The 22,646-nt window shown below is 38.4% G+C and overlaps 2 long non-coding RNA genes across 2 annotated transcripts; one reads left to right on the top strand and one right to left on the bottom strand.

Annotated features, from left to right (window-relative positions):
- Positions 1 to 819: 819 nt before the first annotated feature.
- LOC129646083 (uncharacterized) lies at positions 820 to 2,415 on the bottom strand. The gene is made up of 2 exons (XR_008711672.1): positions 2,287 to 2,415; positions 820 to 1,253 (listed from the first exon to the last, which is right to left on the bottom strand). It is a non-coding gene; the product is annotated as an uncharacterized LOC129646083 (long non-coding RNA).
- A 3,338-nt stretch (positions 2,416 to 5,753) lies between these two features.
- Positions 5,754 to 15,053, top strand: LOC129646082 (uncharacterized). The gene is made up of 3 exons (XR_008711671.1): positions 5,754 to 5,902; positions 6,007 to 6,138; positions 14,267 to 15,053. It is a non-coding gene; the product is annotated as an uncharacterized LOC129646082 (long non-coding RNA).
- The last annotated feature ends 7,593 nt before the right edge of the window (positions 15,054 to 22,646 follow it).

The raw sequence follows: 22,646 nt of genomic DNA, 5'->3' as shown, positions 1-22,646 counted from the left end.
ATAACACGGTATTTTTTAGCTGTGCAATATGATTTGATATGACTATCTATTGCAAACTGATTACCACAAATTTCATTAACATGTATCTTCCCACAGTTACTTTTTCTTATGGTGAGAGCTTGTAAGATCTCATAAGATCTACTCTCTTAGCAACTTTCAAATATATAATAAAATATTGTTAACTATAGTCACCATGCTGTGGATTACATCCTCAGGACTTACTTATCTTCTAACTGAAAGTTTATGTCTTTCAGTTATAAAGATCACTCCTTTATAACTCCTTTCAGCTATAAAGATGGCTCCCTTTACCCGTTTTACCCAGCTGCAACCCCCATGCCCTGCCATTGGCAACCGCCAATCTGCTTTATATATCTACGAATTTTTGAGATGCACGTGTGAGTGAGATAATGCAATATTTGTCTTTCTCTGTCTGATAATTCATTCAACATAATTCCTTTAAGGTGCATCTATGTTGTTGAAAACAGCAGGCTTCCCATCTTTTATGACTGAATAATATTCCATTTTGTATGCATGCAAATGTAGTCCATGGGGTCGTGAAGAATCAGCCATGACTTGGCAACTGGACAACAGTGGATGTATGCATGCATATATATATATATATATATATATATATATATATGCATGTGTAAGGTGTTTCCATGCTTGGCTGCTTTAAATAATGTTGCAATGAAGACAGGATATACCAATATCTTTCTAAGATAGATGATAATTTAAAAACAAATAGTATTTATTATTATTACTAGGTCACATTGCAAGAGTAATTCTCCTCCATATGGGATAATCTTTTTTTAATATAAATTTATTTATTTTAATTACAAATGGATTGGATGAGTCAAAGCGCTACTGAATAGAATTTTTTTTCCATAAAAATTAGCTTGTAGAAATGCAGCAAAGCTAATATAGCAGTAGTTCTCAGCTTTATGTCAGACCAGAAGAATATGGAAATATGACATAAATGCAAATTCTCGAGCCCATACCAGATGGAATAAAGACAATTTTTAGGGGTGAGGTTCAGTAATCAGTGTTTTAGCATATCCTCCAGGTAATTTTTTCACACACACATTAATGTTTGAGAATCACTGAAAAATAAGTAAGACAGCCCTGTGAAGAAGATAACCCGCACAGAGGGAAAACCTTCATCAAGAGGCAATCTTTGATGAATCTTTGGCCTGGAACATTGAGCCTTCTGTTACTTTCACTGTTGAATCAATGAAATTGAAATCCATGTTTTACTGTAAATACAAAAAAACAGTAAACTATAAAATAATTCACATAATTTATGCCAGTAATGAATAGAAGAAATATAGAAGGCTATAGGCAAAAATTACACTACTAGTAAGGTGGTTTTGTTTAGCATAAAGGCTTTTGAATCAAATCTGCTTCAGAGACAGCTCTGTGAATTCTGCTATCTCTGCTGAAATCTCCAGGATTTGTCTTTTTCTAAAAAAGGAAAGGTCACATGAGGAGCTCTACTGCTAGAATTTATGCAAGCTGTTTATGTTCCAGGCTAAGCCCTTGAGGTCAGCTTCATTTGATAACCCAATTGTGCAAATACCTGCTTGAGAATCGGAGACATTTTTGCATAATCTTACTTGATCTTTCCCTTTGGCTTTGCAAATGAGCATCACTGTATTTCAAAATGGCATTATGTCATTTTTCAGTTGGAGTTCATATTGACTGAAATTACTAAATGAAAGACACCAGGCTGAAGTCCAAGTTATCATCTGCAGTCATAGTTTCAAGGCATTAAAAATGAATAAAATGGAGTGAAGGCCATAAGCCTATTTCACAGATGAGGAGACAGAATGGATCAAAAAATTCCTCTGACTTGTCACAGCTGAACATGAAAGTCAAGAAGTGGGTCAATGTACATATGAGTCTTGTCCAGAAAACTCTTCACCATTAATTCAACTTCAGCAATTACTTCTCTATTCATTACTCATGCCCAGCCTAAGGCCATGGTTATAAAAGAATCTTCTCCCAGTAGTTAGGGGTGAGGAGCAAATAAGTGAGTAGGTCAGAGGGAGAAGAAAGAGTTAAGAGGGAAAAAAGTGAAGGTGAGAGGAAATCTTTAACATGAGACATCCTTAATATCCTAGAATTCATGAAATGCTTTATTTTGTATAGTTGTGATGGAATCTTCAGACCATAAACTAATTGACAAGAAGTTTATGCAGTTGCCAACCATTCAATGAGCCAGGGCAAAGAGAAGCCAAATATAAAGCTGTGCAGAGAGCAGATATTCAAGAAAGACTTGGTTATTACCCTGATAAACAGAATATCACGGTGCACAATCATCAAATTGCCTCACTCCACCGGCCTCTAGGGGGCATTTCATTGGGTTCCCACAATATTGCAAAAGCCCACATTCATGCTTGAGTTAGCTTCTTCCTGTTGTTAAAGCAAGTTCATGTGCCTGATGCACAGTGAGGCCAAACAAAGGGGAACATAGGATTTGGGAGCAGAGAGAGGTTCATCACAAGGCCAAGCAAGGGGATGGGGTGGCTCATGCCCTGAAAAGCCTCAAGCTCCCCAAGAGTTTAGGCATGACATTTTTAAAGGGTGGAGGGGGTGGGGGGGGTGGGGAGGGCAGGAGTTGCAGGGTACATGGTCTGCTTGCACACAGTCCTCCAAATGGCAGGTGATGAGGCAGCAGCTGGCGTCGCAGGGGTTAAGGGGGCCCTCAAGTAGTTATTCAGAGAAGGCAATGGCACCCCACTCCAGTACTCTTGCCTGGAAAATCCCATAGACAGAGGAGACTGGTGGGCTGCAGTCCATGGCGTCGCTGAGTCAGACACGACTGAGCGACTTCACTTTCACTTTTCACTTTCATGCATTGGAGAAGGAAATGGCAACCCGCTCCAGTGTTCTTGCCTGGAGAATCCCAGGGACGGGGGAGCCTGGCGGGCTGCCGTCTACGGGGTCACACAGAGTCGGACACGACTGAAGTGACGCAGCAGCAGCAGCAGCCAGTAGTTATTGGTGGGGGAGGTTTTCACATCTGCAAAACAACACGGGAAATTTGCATCAGATACTATTATTTTTACCATCTGACCAAAGAGTCAGATATGACTGAGTGACTTAACACTTTCACTTTCACCATTATCTTGGTACTTCAGAGAGGAGCTAAAGCAGACACAGAGGAAGGCCCCATAGGGGTCTGCTGTGTTACAGCTGCTATTCATTCAGTAACTGGTTTACAGTGCCAACTTCATTTGTACAGGAAATGAGGTACTCCACAGTGTTTAATTAGTATTTTATTGCAAGTGGAACTGAGGTTAATGGCTTATCAAAGCCTTTTTAAGTGAGAAGTTGACTAAAAATAGAGCATGGCATTAAACATGCATGCATTAAACATTCATGCCAGAGTTTGAGGTATTTTGTCATGTTAGTGGGCTTATTATCCTGACTATCCTAGTGCTAAAGTCCTTGAAACATTAAAGGTTTTTTTAAGACTCACTAACCATCATTATCACATATAAATCAGAATGGCGTGCTTTAATTTAAAGCTTTACACAAAAATATTGTTCATATATTAACTCACAAGAAAGCAATTTATACTTAAAGCAAAACTGCTCACAGCCTATCAGTTTACAATAGACCATTTAATTTTAATTAACTGAAGCTCTCAGTACCATACCAAAGGGCTTAAAAATAGGTCTTTCTGCTTTCAAAGACAAAGGAATCTTAAATGTCAAGAAAAATCCCTTGTGAGGCTCAAATGCCTTTTGAAATTTTTACTATTTAAAAATACTTCTTTGGTAGTTATCTCATTCCTAAAGAAGCCACTTTGCCCCTTAACACTGAATTCTGTGCATGTGTGTTCACTCAGTTGTGTCTGGCTCTTTGAGACCCCATAGACTGTAGCCCACCAGGCTCCTCTGTCCATGGAATTCTTCAGGCAAGAGTACTGGAGTGGGTTGCCATTTCCTTTTCCAGGGGAGCTTCCCAACTCAAGGATGAAACCCATGTCTCCTGTGTCTACTGCATTGGCAGGTGGATTTTTTATCACTGCGTCATCTAGAAAGCCCTAACGTTGCAGACAATGAAAGTGACAGTCACTCAGTTGTGTCCGTCTCTTTGCAACCCTATGGACTATACAGTCCATGGAATTCTCCAGCAAGAATACTGGAGTAGGTAACCTTTCCCTCCCCCAGGGGATCTTCCCAACCCAGGGATCAAACCCAGGTCTCCGGCATTGCAGGTAGATTCTTTACCAGCTGAGCCACAAGGGTCTACCATAAATATTTCTATTTTTAAAGTTAGATTTCCATTTTATTAGGTACAATATAATTTTAAGCAGAAATTTTAATCTTATTAAAATTGTCAAATGAGATTTTATATGTAGAAAGTAAAAGAACTTTGAGGAAAAGAAGTTTTAATTATACAATTTAATTAGTGTCAACTAAAAAAAAATTATTCACAATGTAAATGTTAGGAATTTTTAAGACTTCAAGTCTGGGAGGCAGAATCTCAAGTAACCCTGAGAGAACTGCTCTGAGGATATGAGGTGGGAAGCCAAGGTATATAGAAGTGTTGCAATAAAGGGCAGGTTTTCTGAACATCAAAAGATTATTGTTAATTAAAGAAAATCAGATATCCCAAGTTAAGAAATTTAGTGCTTTTCTATGTATGGAAAGATGCAAGAGTCTGGGCTTCCTGCAATCATTCCTTTGATATGCCCCTCAGCTTTCTGGGGCCAGCATCCTGTTTTCACATTCTGAGTCCTTTCAGGGCTCATCAGCTCACCTTTAGCTGTAGCTGCAATAGCTGATGATCATGACATTATTTACTGACATGGCAGGTAATTGCATTTATCATTAGCAGTCAATAATTTACAGATATCCTATTTTAAATTTCAGTAGTCTTCAATCATGAAAATAATTTTTTTAGAAAATAAGTCCATTGCTGCTCAAATAATTTTGTTTTATTGGAAAGCTTTACTATTTGATACACAGTTTTAACATGTATTACACATTCAGTGTCATGTATTTGCTATAGCTGCTTCTGTTGCCCATAAGTTTTAATCAAATTTTTTTTTAAGCAAAATGGTAACTCATGCAGCCCTGGATTCAGGCTGCCTGGGATTGAGTCTTGGTTTTCCATTAAACTAGCTGCAAATGAATTGCAAGTTATTTTTTGGTTTTCATGTCTGTGAAATGGGATGTATGTGCTACAGTGTGTGCCCAGTTGTGCCCAGCTCTTTGTGCCCCCATGGACTGTAACCCACCAGACTCCTCTGTCCAAGGGATTTCCCAGACAAGAACACTGGAGTGGGCTGCCATTGTCTACTCCAGGTAATCTTCCTGACCCAAGGATCAAACCTACATCTCCTGTGTCTCCTGCATTGGTAGTCGGATTCTTTATCACTGAACCACCTGGGAAACCCAAAATGGAATGTATTAATTATCTACAGCTATGTAACAAGTTGCCACAAACCCAGGGGTGTCAATCAGGCTCCATTCTCTTCAACACTTATTCAAGTGCTTGACAGAGTTCATTTCCTTGACATCGAAAGACTGAAACCCTTGGATCTTGAGACTACCTCTCCACAGACAGTACCTGAATGAGTGCTCCAAGGCCAGAAAAGAGAGTCCCTCCCACCTCCAGTCTCTTCTCTCAGGAAAAGCCTGAACCTTCTTTTAAAAGGCTCACCTGATAAGGTCAGGCTCACCAAGGAGATTTTCCCTTTTCATCAACTCAACATCAGCTGATTAGGGACCTTTTAATTTCACCTGCAAAATTTCTTCACCTTTGCCCTATTCTGAGTGAGAAGCAAGCTGCAGGTACCATCTGTACTCAGTGAAAGGATTGAGGTACCAGGAGAAGAGAATTTCAGAGAACTTCTGATAATTTTGCCTAACATACTGGAATAAGAAGGGTACATACCTCTTTGGGTTGATTTTTTTAAACTTATTTGTATAAAGTACTTAGAATAATGCATGATACACAGACTATTATTTGCTTTTTTTTTTTTTTTTTCAGTTTGATAGTCATTTTTGCAGAAGCTTGAACAAGTAAAGTGGTGTCCTTACTGGGGAAGACTACACGTTGACATGGAGGCGGCAGGTCAGAAGGAGCCTCAAGAGTTCATTGTACTCCGCTGAAACCTTGGTGGTAAGTGTATTCTGTTACTTTCCATGTAGCACTAATGGAACCAAGTGACATATTTCCATGGGACCATTGCATAGTTCCATAAAGCTCCATGATCTGTTATATTTTTTTAAAGATTTTTTTGATGTGGACCATTTTTAAAGTCTATGTTGAATTTGCTTCAACATTGCTTCTGTTTTATGTTTTGGTTTTTTGGGGGGGCCCCAAGGATATGAGATCTTGGCTCCAACCAGGGATTGAACCCACACCCCCTGCACTGGAAAGCAAAGTCTTAACCACTGGACTATCAGGAAATCCAGGTCTATCATATTTGAAACATTAAATACTTTTCCTCTTGGATACTGGGAAACTAAGTTAAAGTCGAGGTGAGGTAGAGAGGTTATTATGCAGATTATTCTATAGGTCTCCACATTTATATTCTCCACATTTCTTTAATGTAGGATCAACAAATTTTTTTCTAAGGGAATAATTTCTGCTCAAATGAATGGTCATGTACTATATTAACCAAAGAAAGTATCTTAAAGACCTATTTCTGATGATGTTGCCTTTTTCTCTACTCCCCACATTCCACAGAAAATCTGAATCATCCACAGAAATGTTCTGTTTAATTAGAATAGAGTAAGCCAGCTATGGTTGTGTTAACTTTTAACTGAAAAACGAGGAAGCTCTTTTTCTTCTTGAAGTCTCAGACTGTGGTGAGGTGGAGAGAGGTGTGGTAAGAAGGGGGAAAGGAAAAGTGAAAGTGAAAATGAAAGTCGCTCAGTCCTGTCTGATTCTTTACAATCCCATGGACTATACAGTCCGTGGAATTCTCTAGGCCAGAATACTGGAGTGGGTATCCTTCCCTTTCTCCAGGCAATCTCCCTAACCCTGGGCTCAAGCCCAGGTCTCCTGCATTGCAGGCAGATTCTTTATCAGCTGAGGCACCAGGGAAGAAGGGGGATATCCTGGTAAATAAAATTTTTATTTTCCCCAATATGCTTGAAAACAAAGCAATCACCTATTTCCCTCCACAGTATTCAACTCTCCATTCAATCCCTAGAGAACTCAGAAGGAAATAGGGCTACACCTAAACACAGCCCCTATTTTCTTCTCAGTAACAGCCTCCAGAAAAACTTCACAGCTTTTTCTCATTAATTCTCAGAAAATCCCAGTGGAAAAAGGAAATTCTTAAAAACAAAATGTAAAGAGCTTAGTGATTCCAAAATGTAATTTAGATAGAAATACATCTTTCTTGACTTTGGTAAATCATCGACATTTTAGCTTAAGTTACTAAATGGTTTAAGGGAACTTCAAGAGTATTCTCATTTAAATATATAACATTAAAGCAACTCATTATTTTCTTCTTCTGACATCTGGTTAATTGTTACCCCTTCTACATTTCTCACAAAGTTTCCTTTACTAAGATTTCTTGAAAAAATAATTGGTTTGCATATGTTGCCAAAGCAGTTGCTTAGTTTCATATTCTGGTTAAAAATGTTATTAATAAGTTCAGTACTTAAATTTCAAAGCAGGCACACATGTTGAAGTGACAAAGAGAAATTGTTTTGTCGGTTGTCATTTTCTTCTTTTTCACTGAGTTTTGCAGTATTTCTTAATCCTTATATCAGTTTTTAAAATCATTCTGGGTTTTTCATTACTTAATATCGACTAACAGTTTGAGTTTTAGTTCTTGATTTCATAATTTTAGTGATGATTTGTTTCTGTATATAGGGAAATATTTTAAAAGAAAGAATTGGTTTATGCAAACATGTATACCCTCAGATATCCATAGCATCATAATATTCTGTTTATGTTAGGGAAGGAGGTTTATCTCCCCATGTGGCATGCCTTCAGGTCTTTTGAGACCATACCATCACATATTCATAAGGTTCAATTTATTCTCTTATGTGTAAAATTGCCTATTCAGAATCTCAGTTTTTTAGCTTAAAATGTTGATGCTATTGAAAGTCAGGTCCAGGTATAAAATCCAATTTGACAATTGTTTGACAGGCAGTTACTCTGTCTCCCTCAAATCCTTAGGAAGTCACACACACACACAGCTTGAAAGCAGATCCCTTCTTTAAGTGGGACTGCTGCTGCTAAGTCATTTCATTCGTGTCCGACTCTGACCACCCACAATTTCCTCTAGGTTCAAAGTCCATGGAACTAGACTGCAAGTCCAATTAGTAGCAGAGCCTATGATGTGTCAGGAACTCTATTGGTTTAAAATAGTTTGAAAAATCCTGTCTGCTTCCCTCTTTCTTGAACTCTTGTTGGGTTGCCCTACCCTCCTCCTCCAGGGGCTCTTCCCAACCCAGGGACTGGATCCAGTTCTCTGGCACTGCAGGCAGATTCTTTACTCTCTGAGCCACCAGGGAAGTCCTTAAAGTGAAGTCGCTCAGTCGTGTCCTACTCTTTGCGACCCCATGGACTATAGCCTACCAGGCTCCTCTATCCATGGGATTTTCCAGGCAATAGTACTGGAGTAGTTGCCATTTCCTTCTCCAGGGTATTTTCCCAACCCAGAGATAGAACCCAGGTCTCCCGCATTATAGACAAACGCTATACCATCTGAGCCAGGAAAGTCCTTAGATAAACAAACAAAAGAAAAAGAAAGCCGCCATCCTTTCAAGTCATGGCTACATGTCTAAGGAGCCAGTGGACTCCACCTCTTTTTATAATCTCATCAATCTTCTCTTCTATACCATTGAGAGACTGAAATGCTTGAGAAAAGAAAACAAGGAAAAGCAAGAACAAAACAAGGAGACTGAACTAGGCTGGGAGTCAGCTCGAGCTGGCAGGTTGCTTAATGGGAATCACAGTTCCTGTAGCACAAGGTAGACTTGGCAGAAAGAGGAAAAGTTCCTCCACGCAGGCATTCTGAGAATTACAGTTATTATATATGTGCTTCTTGTACCCTAATTCACTCTAATGTTCAGAAAATGAGTCCAACGCTGATGCCAAAAAATAAAAACTTTTGGACACAGGGAATTGACTGAGCTGGCATTTCCCCAAGTACATATGCTCTTAAAAAAATGACCGTAAGATATCAGATATTGCATAAAAGTACAGATGAAGTACAGGATTCTGTGCTCAAGTGACTGAAAAACAAATAGGTTAATTTTAAAGAGCTGTTTTCTTTTTAAAGATTTATTTTATTGAAGTATAGTCAATTCACAGTGTTGTGCTTATTTCTGTTGCACAGCAAAGTGACATAGGTATACATTTATATATTCTCTTTCATATGCTTTTCCATTATGGTTTATCACAAAACATGGAATGTAGCTCCCTGCGCTCTACAGCAGGACCTCGTTGTTTATCCACCTATATATAAAAACTTACTCTGTTAATACCAAACTCCCATTCCATCTCGCCCCCATGCCCTCCACACACACCACAAGTCTATTCTCTATGTCTGAGAGTCTGTTCCATGGACAAGTTCATTCACGCTGTATTTTAGAGTCCATGTATAATTGATATCATACAGTATTTGTCTTTCTCTGAGTGACTTAATTCATTTAGTATGATAATCTCTGGGTCCATCCATGTTGTCAAAGCAGTTTTCTTAACCCAAGTTTTCTCAGACTTCGTTATGCTAATGTTTATTGTAATGATGATTGTGGCAGCAGCCAGCTGCCTGGTTTGTAGCATTTATACAAAACAAACAAAAAAAAGTATATCATAAACTACAACCTTACCCACCCCAGAACACTATAGGGGATGAGTATTCAAAAAAAGGATACAATTATTAAAACTACACATATCAACCTACCCTTAATCTGTAAATCTAAGAACCTGTACAAGTCAGACCCTTAGAGATAAGGATTTGTTGGAAGGATGAGTGAAATGAGACAGACAGTCCTTTGGTGAATGAGGCAGACTGGTAACAAACCATTTCTTTTCATGGCCCTGCATGGTCACCAGCTCTCCTCTCACTACTAACTGGCCAACCCTTTCCCAATAGCCTTGTCTGTCCCCTCCAGTTCTTGGTCTAAATTCAGGAGGAGCCAATGTCTGTCTTAGATTAATCAACACACCCCATTTTGGACTGTGCTCTCAACACCTTGCCAGTTCTGTGTCCTTTGACGCCTGCGTGGGGTCCTGCCCAGTGTCCAGTTAGAGTCTACCTTGACCTGTCCTGTGTTCCTGACCTAAGGACTATTGGAAAAGAAAACTGAGCAAGGCTGAAACCCTGATAGAGCATTCTATATTTGCAAAATAAAATTACATAATTAAAGGGGGGAAATAAGCATCATCTTAAAAATACAGAGGAGAAGCAAATCCCTGAAAATGACCTTTCAATAGAAGTACAAGTGTGTAAAAACATTGGGCGATCTCAAGATCCCAGGAGATCTTATTTGTCTTGGTAAAAACAGAAATCCCTAAAAAGTGAAAAGTGGAGCAAGAAGCAGGATAAGAAGGAGAGACAGGATGTCAAAGAAAAAAGAAATGGCACAATTCAAATATACAGAACAAGGAATAAAAGCAGAATCAATGCTATAGAAATTTAAATATTTGCTGTGAAAGTCAAAAGTGCAAATTGATGCAAACAGGAGAATATAGTATTTATGTAAGAAGACATTAGCTCAAACGCAAGCCCTCTCACATCTTCCTAGTATGCCCTCTGGGATTCATGGTCAGTTACCAGCATCTTCTCTACATTCATTCCTTACTGAAATTTTTCCTGAGGGTGACACCTAGCTTAACAACTCTTTCAGGTCAAGGCTGTATTTCATTTCATGCACCATGTATCCCAGTGCACAGAGATAAGCAAAGTGCCTCTTCATTCTCCATTGCTGTTTCCAAACCATCTTCAGTTCTTTTTTCTTCGCATATCTCAACCTCTTTAAAAATCATGTTTTGGAACTCTGCAATTTGCTACCCTCTATTGTCATCCACATTGTGTGTGTGTGTGTGTGTGTGTGCACAAGACAGTATCTCCCTCTCCATCAGTATTTTCTGCAATTATAGTTGATGCTTTCGGTATTCATTTGGATAATTCCTTTTGGCCTTCAAGTTCTTGGACCTTCTAAGCTCCAGTTATGTATGTATGTATGTATGTATTGTATCCTACCTTGACTAAGCATATGATCATTGACTTGATTTGTTTATAGCATCTGCTCTCCCCCTTCAAAATCACAATAAGTACCCCCTTTTTCTGATGACCACCTCTAATTATTCCAGCTCACCCAACCTGGGATCTCCATGGCACCAATCCCTCAAGAGTGCTGAGAGCTCCAACCTGTGAACCCATCTACATTTTCTTATATGTTTTTAAACATTTTTTGATGTGGACCATTTTTTTAAGTCTTTATTGAATTTGTTACAATACTACTTCTTTTTTTAATGTTTTGGATTTTTGGCCCAGAGGCATGTGGAATCCTAGTTTCCCAATCAGGGATCACATTTGCACCCCTGCGTTGGAAGGCAAAGTCTCAACCACTGGACCACCAGGGGAGTTCCCAGTTACATTTTCAGCATTAGTAATGCTTCTTATCTCATCCAGCACTCCACTCCATGCTCTGCCTGGATTCCAGACCTCCTGACTCCCCATCCACCCAAGCTTTCCCCTCCTCTAGTCTCCTCTATCGGAGAAGGCAATGGCACCCCACTCCAGTACTCTTGCCTGGAAAATCCCATGGATGGAGGAGCCTGGTAGGCTGTAGTCCATGGGGTCGCGAAGAGTCGAACACGACTGAGTGACTTCACTTTCACTTTTCACTTTCCTGCATTGGAGAAGGAAATGGCAACCCACTCCAGTGTTCTTGCCTGGAGAACCCCAGGGATGGGGGAGCCTGGTGGCTGCTGTCTATGGGGTCACACAGAGTCGGACACGACTGAAGTGATTTAGCAGCAGCAGCAGCAGTCTCCTCTATCCATCCCTTTGTACAAATAAACAACCATGCAACAATTTTTAAAGTTTCTTTTCCTCAAACCCCATCAGCAAGTCTTGTCAGCCGTTCCTCCAAACCACATCCTAAATCCATGCACTGTTCTCTGTTGCCTACCATCTCCCTGGTTCAAATGACCATCACTTCTCACCTGAACTGTGTCATGAGTTCTCACCCTAACCGCACCTCCTACTTCTTTCCTATCGATAACCACTCATGATATACCAACAAGGCTAAATATTTAGAGAATGTAGACTGAATCAGAGGTTTCCACTTTGTAAAACCCTTCAATGGCTTTCCATCTCTCTGCAGGTCCCATTAGATCCTTTGTAAGCTGGACCCAGCCTATCTCTCAGACCTTAGCTCCTAGGAAATGGTGTCACATTCACTGTGCCCAGGACTTTCTGGCTTTCTTTTATTTATTTGAACAGTCACCACAACCATCATGCCTCCACACAAATGTTACATTTCAGAAAGGCTTTTCTTATACCTCTGTTTAAAACTGAGCACCGCCTCCCTCTTTTCTCATCAGTGCTTTCTGTCAACTTCCCTGTTTTTCTCCCCTGTGTTTATGGTCCATCTACTTCTCATGGAATAAGCATAAGGATCCATTACAACAAGGATCTTTCTATCGTGCATACTGTGGCATTTGCAACAGTGCATAGTGACTGCTACTCAGTAAAAAACAAACAGAAAAGTTAAAAAAGAAACTATCAAAACTGTCAGGGTTGAAAAATGATCTGAGTGTTCAGATTTAAAATATTCAAATGTATTAAGAAAAATCATCAACCTAGTAAGGACAAATTTATGGAAAGTTGCAAAATTTAAAGACAGGTTGTCCACAGACGTTTCAGCTGCCAGCAGAGGAGCCCAAGGACAGTGGAATTATGAAAAGGGATGGCTGTTATTTTGACATTTATAGTCAGCTTAATTTTCTTCCGTATGGAATGCTACTAAAAGACACTCTCAGATAGCTGAGGAAGGTTGCTATCAACTCTTATAGGATTAAAATAGACAATAAACTAGAATAAAATTGCATTTTATTTCTTTTACTATTATTTTTTAATGTTTATTTGTGTATTTGTCTGCACTGGGTTGTAGTTGTGCTATGCAGGTTCTTTGTTTCAGTGTGTGAGATTTTTAGCTGGGGCATGTGACCTCTTAGCTGCAGTATGTGGGAACTAGTTCTCTGACCAGGGATTGAACCCAGGCCCCCTGCATTAGGAGTGTGGAGTCTTAGCCACTGGACCATCAGGGAAGTCCCTAGAATAAAATATTTTAAAAGAATGAATAAAAACTCAGAGCTCAAAATAAGATTTTTTTTTTTTAACTTCAAGAGCAGGTCAGGAAACTGCTTAGGTACATTTTATAGACTTACAAAACAAGCCTCAGAGTGCTTCTATTAGCAGTTTAATTTTTCCTACAACTTCCTTCACATACCAGGAATTATATTTCTCATTCCACATGCTTAAGGTTTCAAATGAACTATCTTGCCAACCATGATAACCAATTAAAACAACAATTGGTTCCTTTCTATTCCAAGCTTGAAATATCTTTCCTATTGTGACACTGTGCAGGGAGAGGTGTAAGTAAAATTAATCCCTCCAACCCTCATTCCATGTAGGAAGAGATTCATCAAGTTCCATAATGACAGTTTTCATTACTTAAAAACATAAGTAATAATTTTCATTATCTTTGAGTGACTTCAAACACTTTTTTTTGTTGTTGTTTGTTTGCTTTAACCTCAGGAAAGATGATAAATCATCCAGATGCTGTCATGAACAAGGCTGCCTTTATGTCTCTTGCTATGTTACTGATTGTATAAATGTTTCTTCATTAACAGTACTGAATGAAAAATGATCTCAGCTATGTTACATATATGCAAAGACAAAAAGGCTGAAAGGAAATTAGCCAAAATTATGCATCATTTTCCTCTTTACATATTTCTGAATTTTTTAAGTATTTTGTGGCTATCATTGTGTTTATGACTTAGTTTTGCTTTCCAGTTTGTTCTTTAGTTAGTTTTGTTCTTAACTGGTAAATATAATTTTTTATTTCCTCTGTTCACCAGGTTGATCTGTACTTTATTTTTGTTGGGCTGTTTTGACTTTGCTCATGGGTATATATGTGCATAGTCCATCATTTTAATTACCATTTGCCTGATTTTGCAACTGACATTTGTCTGGGGTTCATTTTTGGTTTCTCGTTTTTGGATATTTGTTTTAATCTCACTTAATGCCATAACAAACTATTTGTAGAACCTTCATTCCTAACCAGAGATCAAGCCCTGAGCCTTTGCAGTGGGAGCACTGACTTGAAGACCCTAGAATAGCAGAGAACTAACCCTGGAATCAGTATCAAATAGTGAGAACTGACACAAAGAAAACCACTTGAATACAAGACCCGGCATCACCCCACCAATAGTAGCACCCTGTGCTACACCTCTAAACAACTAACAAAACAAAAACACAAACAAAATCATCAGCAGACAGGATTATCACCTCACTCAGCCTTGCCCATCAGAGGAAAAGCAAACAAACAAACAAAAGCTCAGCAGAAATCTCAACTTATACAAAGCTTACGAAAACCACTGGACCAACCTTAGGAGGACAGAAACCAAAAGGAGGAAAACTGGATATAGAACTGCCTTATGATCCAGCAATCCCACTGCTGGGCATACACACTGAGGAAACCAGAAGGGAAAGAGACACGTGCACCCTAATGTTCATCGCAGCACTGTTTATAATAGCCAGGACATGGAAGCAACCTAGATGTCCATCAGCAGATGAATGGATAAGAAAGCTGTGGTACATATACACAATGGAGTATTAGTCAGCCATTAAAAAGAATACATTTGAATCAGTTCTAATGAGGTGGATGAAACTGGAGCCTGTTATACAGAGTGAAGTAAGCCAGAAAGAAAAACACCAATTCAGTATACTAATGCATATATATGGAATTTAGAAAGATGGTAACAATAAACCCTGTATACGAGACAGCAAAAGAGACACTGATGTATAGAACAGTCTTTTGGATGCTGTGGGAGAGGGAGAGGGTGGGATGATTTGGGAGAATGGCATTGAAATATGTATAATATCATATATGAAACAAGTCACCAGCCCAGGTTTGATGCATGATACTGGATGCTTGGGGCTGGTGCAATGGGACGACCCAGAGGGATGGTATGGGGAGGGAGGAGGGAGGAGGGTTCAGGATGGGGAACATGTGTATACCTGTGGCGGATTCATTTCGATATATGGCAAAACCAATACAATATTGTAAAGTTAAAAAATAAAATAAAATAATAATAAAAAGATTTTTAAAAAGAACTTAAAAAAATTAAAAAATAAAAATGTAAATGTCAAAAAAAAAAAGAAAAAAAGAATTCAACCTTCTTCAAGAATTTAACTTTCCTTGAAGCCTGGGAAAAGGAGACCTCAAACACAATAAGTTCAAAAAAAATTATGAAAAGTCAGAGAAATACTACACAAATGAAACAACAAACTAGAAACACAGAAGTCCAAATAAATGAAGAGAAAATAGGGAAACTACCTGAAAAAGAATTCAGAAAAATGATAGCAAAGATGATCAAAAACCTTAAAAACAAAATGGATAAAATGCAAAAATCAATTAACGAAGACATAGAAGAATAAAAAATAAACATACAGAGACAAAAAACATAATTACTGAAATTAAAAATACTCTAGAAGGAATTAAAAGCAGAATATCTGAAGCAGAAGAACAAATCAATGAGCTGGAAGATAATATGGTGGAAATAACTTCTGAAGAGCAAAATACAGTTAAAAGAATGAAAAGAACTGAAAACAGTCTCAGAGACCTCTGGGAAAATATCAAAGGCACCAAGATTCAAATTACAGGGGTCGCAGAAAGAGAAGAGTAAAGGAAAAGGTATGAGAAAATTTTTGAAGAGATTATAGTTGAAAATTTCCCCACACTGGAAAAGGAAACAATCAAGTCCAAGAGGCACAAAGAGTCCCATATAGGATAAACCCAAGGAGAAACATGCCAAGACACATACTAATCAAACTAACAAAGACTGAACACAAAGAAAGAATATTAAAAGCAGCAAGGGAGGACCAACAAGTAAAATAAGAAAGAAACCCTGTACGCTTAAGAGATGATCTTTTAGTAGAAACTCTGCAGGCCAGAGGGGAATGGCAGGATATATTTAAAGTATTGAAAGGGAAAAATCTACAACCAAGATTACTGTACCTGGCAAGGATCTCATTCAAAATTGATGGAAAATTCAAAAGCTTTTCAGATGAGCAAAAGGTAAGAGAATTCAGTACCACCAAACCAGCTTTACAAATGTTAAAGGGACTTATATAGTCAAGAAATATAAGAGAAGACAAAAGATCTACCAAATCAACCTCAAACAATTAAGAAAATGGCAATAGGAACATATATATCAATAATTACTTTAAATGTAAATGCATTAAATGCTCCAACCAAAAGACTGGCTGAATGGTTACAAAAACAAGACCCATATATACACTGTCTGCAAGAAACCAACTTCAGACCTAAAGACACATATAGACTGAAAGTGAGAGGATGGAAAAATATATTCCATGAAAACGGGAGGCAAAAGAAAGCTGGAGTAGTAATCCTCATATCAGACAAAATAGACCTTAAAATAAAGAATATTACAAGAGATAAGGAAGGATACTACATATTGATCAAGCGATCAATCCAAAAGGAAGACATAACAATTGTAAACATCTATGCACCCAACACAGGAGCACCTCAGTACATAAGATAAACACTAACAGACATAAAAGGAGAAATTGACAGTAACACAATAGTAGTAGGAGACTTAAACACCCCACTCACATGAATGGACAGATCATCAAAACAGAAAATTAATAAGGAAACACAAGTCTTAAATGATACTTTAGATGAGATGGATCTCATTGATATCTTCAGGACATTCCATCCAAATGAAGAATACACCTTCTTCTCAAATGCACATGGAACATTCTCCAGGATAGACCACATCTTGGATCACAAATCAAACCTCAGTAAATTTAAGACAATTGAAATCGTATCAAGCATCTTCTCTGACCACATGCTATTAGACTAGATATCAAATACAAGGAAAAAAACTGTAAGAAACACAAACACATTGAGATTAAACAACACGTTTCTAAATAACCAACAGGTTACTGAAGAAATTAAAATGGAAATAAAAAACTTTCTAAAAACAAATGACAAAACATGACAACTCAAAACCTATAGGATGCAGGAAAAGCAGTTCTAAGGGGGAAGTTTATAGCAATACAATCCTAACCCTAACCCTACATCTAGAAACAAGAAAAATATCCAATAGACAACCTAACTTTACACCTAAAATGAATGGAAATTGAAGAACAACAACAACAAAAAAATTAGTAGATGGAAAGAAATCATAAAGATCTGAGCAGAAATAAATGAAAGAGAAATGAAAGAAACAATATTAAAGATTAATAAAACAAAAGCCAATTCTTTGAGAAGATAAACGAAATTGCAAACCTTTAGGCAGACTCATCAAGAAAAAAGGAAAGAAGAATCAAATCAACAAAATTAGAAATGAAAAAGGAGAGGTTATAGCAGACAATACAGAAATGCAAAGGATTATAAAAGACTATTATGAACAATTATATGGAAATAAAATGGATAACCTGCAAGAAATGGACAGATTCTTAGAAAAGTTCAATCTTCCAGGAGTGAACCTGGAAGAAATAGAAATTATGAACAACCCAATTACAAGCACTGAAATTGAAGTTGTGATCAAAAATATCCCAAAAAGCAAAAGCCCAGGACCAGATGCCTTCACAGAAGAATTCTCTCAAACATTTAGAGAAGAACTAATGCCTATCCTTCTGAAACTCTTTCAAAAAATCACAGAGGAAGGAACACTTCCAAACTCATCCTATAAGGCCACCATCATCCTGATACCAAAACCAGACAAAGACAATACACAAAAAAGAAAACTACAGGCCAACATCGCTGATGAGCATAGATGCAAAAATCCTCAACAAAATTTTAACAAACAGAATTCAACAACACATCAAACAGCTCATACAGCATGACCAAGTTGGGTTTATTCCAGGGATGCAAATCAATCAGTGTGATACACCATATTAACAAAATGAAAGATAAAAACCATATGATCATCTCAATAGATGCAGAAAAAGGCTTTGACATAATTCAGCACCCATTTATGATTCAAACTCTTCAGAAAATGGACATAGAAGGAATCTACCTCAAGATAGTAAAGGCCATATATGAGAAGCCTACAGCAAACATTATTCTCAATGGTGAAAAACTGAAAACATTTCCCCTAAGAGCTGGAAGAAGACAAGGGTGTCCACTCTCACCACTATTTTTCAACATAGTTCTGGAAGTCCTAGCTACAGCAATCAGAGAAGAAAAATAAATAAAATGAATCCAGATCAGAAAAGAAAAAGTAAATCTCTCACTGTTTGCAGAAGGCATGATATTGTACATGCTGCTGCTGCTAAGTCGCTTCAGTCATGTCCAACTCTGTGCAACCCCATAGACGGCAGCCCACCAGGCTTCCCCATCCCTGGGATTCTCCAGGCAAGAACATTGTAGTGGGTTGCCATTTCCTTCTCCAATGCATGCAAGTGAAAAGTGAAAGTGAAGTCGCTCAGTCGTGTCTGACTCTAGCGACCCCATGGACTGCAGCCCACCAGGCTCCTCCATCCATGGGATTTTCCAGGCAAGAGTACTGGAGTGGGGTGCCATTGCCTTCTCTGGATATTGTACATAGAAAACCCTAAAAATAGTATCAGAGAGTTGCTAGAGCTAATCAGTGAATTTAGTAAAGTTACAGGATACAAAATCAATACACAGAAATCACTTGCATTTCTACATACTAACAATGATAAATCAATTAAAGAAATTAAGGAATCAATCCCATTCACCATTGCAACAAAAAGAATTAAATATCTAGGACTAAACTTACCTAAAGAGACAAAAGAACTGTACCCAGAAAATTATAAGACACTAATGAAAGAAATCAAAGATCATATGAACAGATGGAGAGCTATTCCATATTCCTAGGTAGGAAGAATCAATATTGTGAAAATAACTATTCTACTAAATGCAATCTACAGATTCAATGCAATCCCTATCAAATTACCAATGGCATCTTTCACAGAACTAGAGCAAAAAATTTCACAAATCATATGGAAACACAAAAGACCCAAATAGCCAAAGCAGTCTTGAGAAAGAAGAATGGCACTGGAGGAATCAACCTTCCTGACTTCAGATTATACTACAAAGCTACTGTCATCAAGACAGTATGGTACTGGCACAAAAAAGCCCAGAAATAAATCCATGCACCTATTGGTACCTTAGTTTTGACAAAGGAGGCAAGAATATACAATGGGGCAAAGACATCCTCTTCAATAAATGGTGCTGGGAAACCTGAACAGCTACACATAAAAGAATGAAATTAGATCACTTGCTAACACCATACACAAAAATAAACCCAAAATTGATTAAAGACCTAAATGTAAGACCAGAAACTATAAAACTCTTAGAGGAAAACATAGGCACAACACTCGATGACATAAATCCAAGCAAGATCCTCTATGATCCACCTCCTAGAGTAATGAAAATAAAAACAAAAGTAAACAAGTGGAACCTGATTAAACTTAAAAGCTTTTGCACAGCAAAGGAAACTATAAGCAAGGTGAGAAGACAACCCTCAGAATGGGAGAAAATAATAGCAAATGAAACAACTGGCAAAGGATTAATTTCTAAAATATACAAGCAGCTCATACATACACGTCAATACCAAAAAAACAAACAACCCAATCAAAAAATGGGAAAAAGACCTAAACATACATTTCTCCAAAGAAGATGTACAGATGGATAACAAACACGTGAAAAGATGCTCAACATTGCTCATTATTAGAGAAATGCAAATCAAAACCACAATGAGATACCACCTCACACCAGTCAGAATGGCCATCATCAAAAAGTCCACAAACAATAAATGCTGGAGAGAGTGTGAAGAAAAGGGAATGCTCTTGCACTGTTGGTGGGAATATAAATTGAATCAGCCACTACAAAAGACAGTATGGAGAGTCCTTAAAAAAGTAGGAATAAAACCACCATATGACTCAGCAATCCCACTCCTAGGCATATACCCTGAGGAAACGAAAATTGAAAGAGACACAGGTATTCCGCTGTTCATTGTAGCACTATTTATAATAGCTAGAACATGGAAGCAACCTAGATGTCCATCAATAGATGAGTATACAAAGAAGTAGTGGTACATATACACAATGGAATATTATTACTCAGCCATAAGAAGTAATGCATTTGAGTCAGTTCTGATGAGATGGATGAAAGTAGAACCTATTATACAGAGTGAAGTAAGTCAGAAAGATAAAGATAAATATTGTGTTCTTACACTTATATACAGAATCTAGAGAAATGATACTGAAGAATTTATTTACAGGGCAGCAATGGAGAAACTGACATAGAGTTAGACTTATGGACATGGGGAGAGGGGAGGAGAGGGTGAGATGTATGGAAAGAGTATAACACGGAAGCTTATATTACCATATGTGAAAGGGAGAGCAAACGGGAATTTGCTGTGTGGCTCAGGAAACTCAAACAGGGGCTCTGTATCAACCTAGAGGGGTGGGATGGGGAGGGAGATGGGAGGGAGTTTCAAAAGGGAGGGGATATATGTATACCTATGGCTGATTCATGTTGAGGTTTAACAGAAAACAGCAAAATTCTGTAAAGCAATTATGCTTCAATAAAAAATAAATTAATTTTTAAAACTGGGTCATTTGTAAAGACATGGATGGTCCTAAAGACTGTCATACACAGTGAAGTAAGTCAGAAAGAGAAAAACAAATATTGCACATTAATATTCCATATATATGTGGAATCTGGGAAAATGGTATAGATGAACCTCTTTGCAGGGCAGGAATAGAGATGCAAGGGTAGGGAATGGATATGAAGACACAGAGTGGGGTTGGGAGGGAGGGGTAACTGAGAGGTTGGAACTGACAAATGTGCGCTACCAAGTATAACACAGACCACGAGTGGGGGCCAACACTATAGCACAGAGCTCAGCTTGGTGCTCTGTGTGACGTAGAGGGTGGGATGGAGTTGGGGGGACTATATGTATACATATACATATATGTATTTACTTTGTCGTACAAGAGAAACTAATACAACATTGTAAAGCAGCTATACCCCAATTTAAAAAGTTAAAAAGAAAACCATGGTTTCCTGGAAAAAGTTAACATATCCAGGTGCAATCAGCTACTTTATATCTCAGTGTGAATTAAGAAACAAAGCATGGAACTGATAGGGGTGGTGATGGGATGGTAGGGAGGGAGAAGACTGGAGAGAGAGCAAGGGCTTTAAGGTGCAGGAAAATTCTATGTAGCGGGGAGAGGGTAGAGAAGGAACTGTAATAGATATGCATGTTTTCCATAATCATATTCCCCAGAGATGCTCTTCTTGCCTACTTTCAAACAAAGTTGAGCTATTTACCCACTTTTCAGTTTTGCCTAAGGCAGACTGGACTTTGCTTAAGTGAAAACATGAGCTGCAACATCAGAATGATATTTTTGACATTACATTTATAATTGCAATACATTACATTTACAACAATCCATTCATTCGTCCCCCAGGTATTTATCTGACATCTACTTCTAGGTCTCAGAGTACATACTAAACTGCTGCTGCTGCTGCTGCTAAGTCGCTTCAATCGTGTCCAACTCTGTGTGACCCCATAGACGGCAGCCCGCCAGGCTCAGCCATCCCTGGGATTCTCCAGGCAAGAACACCGGAGTGGGTTGCCATTTCCTTCTCCAATGCATGAAAGTGAAAGGTGAAAGTGAAGTCACTCAGTCGTGTCTGACTCTTAGTGACCCCATGGACTGCAGCCTACCAGGCTCCTCCATCCATGGGATTTTCCAGGCAAGAGCACTGGAGTGGGGTGCCATTGCCTTCTCCGACATACTAAACTACTATGTACTAAAAACTAGTGCAAGTGTATGAGAGGAGGATGATAATAAAAGGTAAACACATAATCATGATAATTTTAAACATTAATTAATAATGTAAAGACAATTAATTCAGTTCAGTTCAGTCACTCAGTCATGTCCGACTCTTTGCAACCCCATGAATTGCAGTGCGCCAGGCCTCCTTGTCCATCACCAACTCCCGGAGTTCACTCAAACTCACGTCCATCAACTCAGTGATGCCATCCAACCATCTCATCTTCTGTCATCCCCTTTACCTCCTGCCCCCAATCCCTCCCAGCATCAGAGTCTTTTCCAATGAGTCAACTCTTTGCATGAGGTGGCCAAAGTACTGGAGTTTCAGCTTCAGCATCATTCCTTCCAAAGAACACCCAGGACTGATCTCCTTTAGAATGGACTGGTTGGATCTCCTTGCAGTCCATGGGACTCTCAAGAGTCTTCACAATAAAAAATAGTTAATAGAATAGGGGCAATTAGAAAAACAGGAAAATCTGGGCTTTGATATGAATCTAAGGGTTCTCTACATGATGCCTGAGTGAAATGTTTAGCAAATGTCAATTTGCTGAGAATTTATGTTCAACACAGTGTGTTCAGT

This window comes from Bubalus kerabau, chromosome 3, assembly GCF_029407905.1.
Source record: "Bubalus kerabau isolate K-KA32 ecotype Philippines breed swamp buffalo chromosome 3, PCC_UOA_SB_1v2, whole genome shotgun sequence".
Taxonomy (NCBI): domain Eukaryota; kingdom Metazoa; phylum Chordata; class Mammalia; order Artiodactyla; family Bovidae; genus Bubalus; species Bubalus kerabau.
This window is presented reverse-complemented; position numbering and strand designations above follow the sequence as displayed.